We start from the raw sequence: 7,500 nt of genomic DNA, 5'->3' as shown, positions 1-7,500 counted from the left end.
AGCTTCTTAAAGGAAGACCTAAGGTTGTGGGAGGCCATGCTTTTAGAATGATTACTTCCTTTGTTTTTTTCTTCTCTCTCTTCATCCGGAAGGCGTCAGGGTGAACGACGATCGGGGGAGAGAGAGAGAGAGAGAGAGAGAGAGAGAGAGAGAGAGAGAGAGAGAGAGATAACTGCCGTAGGAAAACACTACAGTATCCGTCGGTAGAGGAATAGGGTCACATCTAATGGGTCATGTGGATGGCTATGATACCCTCTGTTCCCCCGGTTTTCCCATTACTGCGTCTCATAACAAACAGCAGGAGAGGGGTAAGGTGAAGAGCGTGATGGTATGACGGAAGATATAAAGGAGATATAGGTGATTCGAGCACGTATAAAAGAGATATCAAAAGTAACCATAAAATATATATATATATATATATATATATATATATATATATATATATATATATATATATATATATATATATATATATATATATATATATAATAGTAAATGAATCAATCAAGAATGAATGAATGAATCCAGCAGCCTCACCATTCCTACACCGTCAGCGACACGCATAAACTCTACGGGTCGCGCCACCCACGTTTCACTACCTCCTCCCCCTCACCCCAGACGCGCCTACAACGCACTATATTTTTTTTTCTTACGCGCTCAGTTCTTCTCCCTTGATGGAGAGTGATCAGCACAGGGTGTCAGCTTATAACCACCTCCTCATAAAGGCAGTTTCCTTCACGAGAAGTTGTTAGAACCGTGTGTTTGTCGCTTTCGAACTGTCCTCAACCCATTTCGTCCGCGCAACACCTCGCTGAGGGAAAGAAGTCTTCGAGTTTGATGTCGCGCATGGGACTGCAGTGCCACGCCATCTACGACTGGGGTTCATCATCATCATGTACCATATGTTACATTAGTTATGATCAACGTCGCTTGATAGGTAGATAAATAATAATCACATCCGTACAGATAGATGATAGGATAGATGGAAGGAGGGAGAGAGAGAGAGAGAGAGAGAGAGAGAGAGAGAGAGAGAGAGAGAGAGAGAGAGAGAGAGAGAGAGAGAGAGAGAGAGAGAGAATACGTTGACGAGACGCCACAATATAGTACATTCCTGTTCACTGAAAACTCGTCAACACAGTCTCTGTTCATGACGCCCTCCTGGCGGAGTCCGGTAGGATCTCTTGATATATATATATATATATATATATATATATATATATATATATATATATATATATATATATATATATATATATATATATATATATTAAAGACGTGAGATTTAGCCACACAGGAAACAGAAGCGCTTCCTATATACATGAAAATCACTGAAGTTAATCATTCAATTACTGTCTTTTTTCCCACCATCCACTGTTTCCTTCCTTCTTTTTTGTTCTCCTTCCTCTAACTCCGCGGGACTTTTTCTTGAGGGAGATAAATCCTTTCCCTAGGGCGAGGCTGGGGATTACCTTGTCAAGGGAAGGATCTTTCCGGTTGGAAGGACAGGTTAATAGCCACGGAGGAGGAGGAGGAGGAGAGAAGGAAGGAGAGCACTTCCTACAAACGGATATACCACCGAGAGGGAGGAGGAGGAGGAGGAGGAGGAGGAGGAGGAGGAGGTGGAAGTGGAAGAAGAAGAGCAGGAGGTGGTGGAGCAGCAGCAGCAGGAGCTCTGAGACCCGGTACTTTTCTTCTGTACGTAACAAGATAAGAACAAAGTTTGCAGACGTGTTCCTTCAAATGGAATCATGGACTGCAAACTTCTGGCGGTCCAGTGTTAGGTTTTCTTGAATATATATATATATATATATATATATATATATATATATATATATATATATATATATATATATATGTATATACATCCTCTCTCTCTCTCTCTCTCTCTCTCTCTCTCTCTCTCTCTCTCTCTCTCTTAAAAAACTGCGAGACTATATTTCAATCCACACACACACACACGCACACACACACACACACACACACACACACACACACACACACACACACACAAATATATATATATATATATATATATATATATATATATATATATATATATATATATATATATATATATATATATATATATATGACCATCATTCATTTCTACGTCAGTGGATTTGACTATTGTGATTCACGATGTGTTTGATGTGGAGTGAAAAGACAGCTCGACATTTTCTATTCAGGGTATATAAAGGAGATAGATAACGAACCGTTTATGGCATTTATGGAACTGGAGAAAGTGTTTGATCAGACTGATAGAGAGGTTTTGTGGGATGTGATATGAATACACTGGGTTAAAGGAAACTTGCTGAATGCAGTGAGAGAAGATCTTATTGGGAAAGTGAAGCATATGTGCAAGTAGGTAGGGAAGACGTAGAGTGGTTCCTACCGTGAAAAACATGCCATGTCCCCTTTGGTTTGTTTAATCTGTTGATGAGGTATGGATGGCTAAGAAGGCAAAATGGCAACGTCTTAGGGGAAGGGACGACTTTGATATATTCGGAGTGTGGAGAAGCCTGGGAGGTGGATCAGTTGCTGTTTGCAGATGACACAGTTCTGGTGGCATACTCCGCAGGAGGGATGTATAATATAGGGTTTGGGAGAGTGTGTTGAAAAAAATAAAATAAAGATAAAAGGCGTGTAAACATGAATAAAAGTAACGTCATGATGTATAGCCGTGGGGGGGGGGGGGGGGGGGGGGGGAGAAATGAAACAGAATGGGCCAAATATTCCATTCACGTCCCATTTGTTTGGATCCAAACGAAAACCAATTACCGTGGTTCGACTTTTCTCTCCAATGGTACAGTGTTCAGACCGCAGCATCATACCATTCTCACAATAACAATTCCTATTTCCATTGCTACATCCTGCTTACTTTCTTCTTCTTTCTTTTCTTTTTTGGCTCCACCCCCGGCTCCACCCCCGGCTCCACCCCAAGCTCCACCCCCGGCTCCACCCCCGGCTCCACCCCCTTGTCTTTTTCCATCGCTGTGATTGGTTTCTCTCTCGCCCAATATCACCCTAAGGATTCTTACAGGTAGACTATATAGAAGTCTATTGTCATTGCGACTTCTTTCTACAGAGGAGCAAAGCAAAGCTGGCTTGTATACAAAGAAAACGTATTGGTTTAAAACTATGATTGTCTCTCTCTCTCTCTCTCTCTCTCTCTCTCTCTCTCTCTCTCTCTCTCTCTCTCTCTCTCTCTCTCGGTCTAGGCGGAACTTCCTGCTTTATCGACGACGATAAGAAAGGCATTTTCTTCACTTATATACATACATACATACATACATACATACAGACATACATACATATATATATATATATATATATATATATATATATATATATATATATATATATATATATATATATATATATATATATATGTATGGAAGTAGACTGAAAACTTTTCAAGAGATTTTGTGATTATTTTTTTCGAAAGGTAAAAAGATATTCATAATTATATTACTATATGTATTATTACTTCTACTGTCATTTTCGGAAACCACACTGTACTTTTTATTCATTTTCAATATCATGACTACAGACAATCGAACTTCCCTAGACACTGTACTTGGTTCAATGCATTCTAAATGGACGCATTTTTCTTAAATGGTTTTGGTCATTCTAATGAATCTACAGGAGGGACTAATTGAACTGGGAACTAATTATGTTGTATGGTAAGTAAACCTCCTCTTGAATTAGCCCCTCGAGGGTGATATTAGGTAAATGGTTTAATCTATATATGTATCAGAAACTGTCAGGGGCAGACCCATTGCTTAAGGGCGAGACAGGTCAAGTTATAGATCAAATACGACTCTTTTTTTTCTATATTTCTCTCTCTCTCTCTCTCTCTCTCTCTCTCTCTCTCTCTCTCTCTCTCTCTCTCTCTCTCTCTCTCTCGTAATCACGTAATATCTTATGCTTAAATATATGGCAGAGTATTTATGTAAGTATATATATATATATATATATATATATATATATATATATATATATATATATATATATATATATATATATATATATATATATATATGGCAGAGTGAGAGCATTATGTCAGCAAACCCAGGACGCAGAAAGCAGGTATTCTGACCCTTCGAGACTGAAGCCTCACAGGAGTTCGAACACGTAAAAGATTCGAACCCGGAGGGACCTTCGGCATGTACACAGGTACTCTACACGCACAGACAGTGAGGGTGATGGGAAGAGCGAGCTAGTAGTAACTGAGATGTTTCTGGGGTTAGTTTGGCGAGTCATGTCAATACGGGACTCGTAGTTTTTTTTTACATTCTTTCGCTACTTGTTATCCCGTCTGCCGCATTAGTGTCATAGAAAACTTGCCGTCTCTTTCCTTACTTCCACTGCCACGTGTAGGACGTGTGACCACTACGGCACGTGACATATTCTAAGCATTTTGTATGCGTTAATCTCCAGGATCACCTTGAGATATTGTCTAGCGCTCTCTTCTCATTTTTCCAAAGGATGAAGAGGACGAGAGAAGAAAGTGAGGTATTCTCCTCATTAGAGAGAGACAGAGAGACAGAGAGAGAGAGAGAGAGAGAGAGAGAGAGAGAGAGAGAGAGAGAGAGAGAGAGAGAGAGAGAGAGAGAGAGAGAGTCATAAATAAATCTGAGCCAGGAGGTGCATCACCAGTGATGCATCATGAGGCGGGGGTAAGTCGTAGCAGGGGAGTAAGGTAACTTCAACTGACTGCACAAAGTGATATCATTTCCTACGAGTAAAAAATAAGAGATGATTATTTTGGCGATGATGATGGTGTGTGTGTGTGTGTGTGTGTGTGTGTGTGTGTGTGTAGGCATCTAGTTGCACAGTTCGGAGCGGAGGTTCTGTTCAACTTTCTCTACCAACAAATAACTTTCAAACTTTAACTTTTAACAAAGCGCAGTAATGGAGTATCTTACACACACACACACACACACACACACACACACACACACACATATATATATATATATATATATATATATATATATATATATATATATATATATAACACTCTCAAAAGTTCGATAGAGTCAACAATAACTAAATCGTAATATAGCACATACATAAATGAAAAAAAAACGATGAACAAAACAAAAACGTGACTGAAACAATAAAAATAAAACTAGATTGTAAAAAAGACGACTTTGTTATAGTCCAAAGTTTCGCATACATACATTTTTTTTTCCAGTTTTTGGTTCGGTATGATATTTTAATCATATGCAAATATCATCAGAGTTCACATACATTGTACTGTTAATTTGTCCCGAAAGTATTGTTGTGAGTTGATGATATTTGCATATGCAGATTGATGTTATTATCAATATATTCAATGAACTGAAAAAAAAAAAGGTGGGGGAGGGAGGAGGAGGGGTAGCATTTTGTTCGCCTATAATCTAATTCGCTAGAGAAAGAAAAAACCTAAGCATTAAGAGAATGATATATGCGCTATACATTGGAAGCCAATTATGCTAATTAGGAGAAAACGCTTTCCCCAGAAGGAATGAGTAAATTGAATTTTAACTACCTGATCTCAATAATCACCAAATCAACCGCTGAGGTCAATTTATATTGGTAATGAGGAGTTGACTCAAGATTAGGTAATTATCGTTAAGCAGGGCCATGAGATGTGAAGTATACTGAGGAAAGATCAGGGAGTAATTAAACAAAAAATATACTTTCTCTTTTTCTTAAAAGTATTCTGTAAATTGGTGGGAATACAGCGTCATACAAACCAATTCTCTTCTATTTTAGAAACGTTTGAGCGTTTTCCTAATCAATGAAAGACATCAATACACACACTATCCAAGAACTTTCCAAACACACACACACACACACACACACACCACACACACACACACACACACACACACACACACACCACACACACACACACACACACACACACACACCACACACACACACAAACACACACCACACACACACACACACACACACACACACACACACACACAAACATAATCGCGTATTTACATACACGCAAACGAACATAAAAACGCGCTCACACACGCGTACTCACGAATGTACACACACGCGGTGGACAGGGAGAAGCGCTTAAAATACAAGGTTTTACAACACAAAGATAAGTTTCACGAAGGTTTACAACACAAGGATATGGTTCACGAAGATTTACAACACAAGGATATGTTTCATGAAGATTTACAACACAAAGATATGGTTCACGAAGGTTTACAACACAAGAATATGTTTCACGAAGGTTTACAACACAAGAATATGTTTCACGAAGGTTTACAACACAAAGATATATTTCACGAAGGTTTAAAACACAAAGATATGTTTCACGAAGGCTTACAACATAAGGATATGTTTCACGAAGGCTTACAATTCAAGGATATGTTTCACGAAGGTTTACAGCACAAAGCAGAAAGAATGAATCACCAAAAAATTCATTGGAGACAACAATTCACTCATATCTGCACTCTACTAAGGTATTATTCTTGCTCTACTTCTATGATACACCTATTTCAAATCAAATACACTCTGAACCCAAGAATATGAATATATATATATATATATATATATATATATATATATATATATATATATATATATATATATATATATATATATAATCAACCAACTCCCCGATTTGCAAGACTTATGTAAACAGACTTTATCCTATATCTACATGTAAAACATTCATTTGACTTACAGAGCAGTTGACGCAAGATGAAATCTAATTTTTGGCGTTGTCTAAACACTCGCAGTTAATCGTTTTAACATTTACATCATCACCGGGAGAGTAATTAACCCGGATAATTAAGAGCGCAGCCTCGACACTGTATTGTGATTAGGTGCAACATACAATCTGCATTTGGAGACCCCATGTTCCGTTTTCCACGGGTGTGGGCGGGCGTAGCTGTGATACATACATACACACACACACACACACACACACACACACACACACACGCATATATATATATATATATATATATATATATATATATATATATATATATATATATATATATATATATATATATATATGCATGTACATGTGTATCCAGCAATGTCTAGCAAGGTCTATGAACTGTGCCTAAGGAGCTACTGAGATGCGGGGGTTTAGGAGTGAGATGAGACAGTAATGGCCTGGTGAGAGAGAGAGAGAGAGAGAGAGAGAGAGAGAGAGAGAGAGAGAGAGAGAGAGAGAGAGAGAGAGAGAGAGGAGGGGGAGAAGGAGTGAGAGTGTACTACCTGAGATGAGGTCTTGCTATGAGGCGAGGAAGCGTGTAACACTCTCCGCATATGAGGGAAAAGAAAAGAAAAAAAGATAGTAAGAAAGAAAAGAAAGAAAAGGGAAAGAAAGAGATAGAGATACGATCATCTAGACATCAGAATCTAAAAAAATTCTTTTCTTTTTTGGAAACATGATCCGAGAATAGCAAGTATTTCTTAAAATCTCCATTAGAAAAAAAGGGTAAACTTACTAAACTGATTTCCGGGAGC

Source organism: Panulirus ornatus, chromosome 19, assembly GCF_036320965.1.
Source record: "Panulirus ornatus isolate Po-2019 chromosome 19, ASM3632096v1, whole genome shotgun sequence".
NCBI classification, from domain to species: Eukaryota; Metazoa; Arthropoda; class Malacostraca; order Decapoda; family Palinuridae; genus Panulirus; species Panulirus ornatus.
This window is presented reverse-complemented; position numbering follows the sequence as displayed.